Here is a 973-nt window from a genome sequence, read left to right as displayed (position 1 = left end):
TCCCAGGCGCTGAGCCGGGAACCGGCCCCGCGCCCCCTCGCCAGCTCCCTGGGCCGGGTCTCAGAACCCGAGGGGATAGACCCATCCCGGCACCACGCGCTTACCTGCCGGTCCCCACCGATGGGCTGGCTGCTGACGCCGTCCGGCCCTTCTTTTTCCCTTTCCCTCCCTCCGCGTCCCTCCTCCCGCCTCCCGCCTCCAGCGGGCTGGGCGCCGCCCCCGCTGCTCCCGGACGGTTCGCCCGCCCGCCCTCCAGCTGCCCAGCGGCGTGGTGCTCCGAGTGCACGGCGGCCACAAGGCTGGGCGCCGAGGCTGGGCGCGGAGGTGGGGAGCGGGCGGGGCAAGGGGGTTAGGAGGGTATGAAGGAGCAGTGTGGTGGGCCGAAGCCCTGCGGGGACCTCCGGGCTGAGAGTGGGAAGAGAAGTGGAGACAGTGGGCCAGCCGAGGCCCCTGCGGCGCTTCTGGACTCCCTGGACCGTGATACCCTCAGGCGCCCGCCCGGTGTCCGGATAAGGCGTGCTTCCTCGGGGAACCTACAAGCCGCTCACCTTTAGGGGTCGCCCTGATACCCTAATGCCTGTTCCGCCACTTTCAGCACTGTGCACTGGGGTGGGTGGGAACTCCGAGGTGGCTCCTCTGCCACAATATTTCTGATGTCAGACCACTTGGAGGGGGGTTTCCAAAAGATCGGTAAAAGGAAAATGTCCTGGGAAATGATTCAGCTCCATAGTTATCTGGTGAAGGACATGTTACATGGGATACCTAAACCTGGGATCCCCAGCACTCTGCCTGCCGGGTGAAGTCAGTTGTTTCTGGTCCCCTCTACCTTTTCTGTGTCAGCATCTCCTCCATCTGCCCCTTTATAGACTAAAAACTAGATTTGGATAGGACTTCCAGATCACCTAACCAGCTTGTCAAAGTAACACATATTACAGATGCCAAAACCAGAGGCCTAGAGGGGGCTTGGCTCTGT

At 62.7% G+C, this 973-nt stretch overlaps 1 protein-coding gene across 1 annotated transcript in view; it reads right to left on the bottom strand.

Annotated features, from left to right (window-relative positions):
• The window catches only part of ADGRG2 (adhesion G protein-coupled receptor G2), a 112416-nt gene extending 112254 nt beyond the window's left edge, over positions 1–162 (bottom strand). Inside the window, exon 1 of the mRNA XM_023753686.1 lies at positions 105–162. The gene's annotated coding sequence lies outside the window, so the exon portion shown is untranslated. The remainder of the gene's footprint in view (positions 1–104) is intronic.
• Between the last annotated feature and the right edge of the window lie 811 nt (positions 163–973).

The sequence above is a fragment of the Myotis lucifugus genome, unplaced genomic scaffold, assembly GCF_000147115.1.
Source record: "Myotis lucifugus unplaced genomic scaffold, Myoluc2.0 scaffold_49, whole genome shotgun sequence".
Classification (NCBI taxonomy): domain Eukaryota; kingdom Metazoa; phylum Chordata; class Mammalia; order Chiroptera; family Vespertilionidae; genus Myotis; species Myotis lucifugus.
This window is presented reverse-complemented; position numbering and strand designations above follow the sequence as displayed.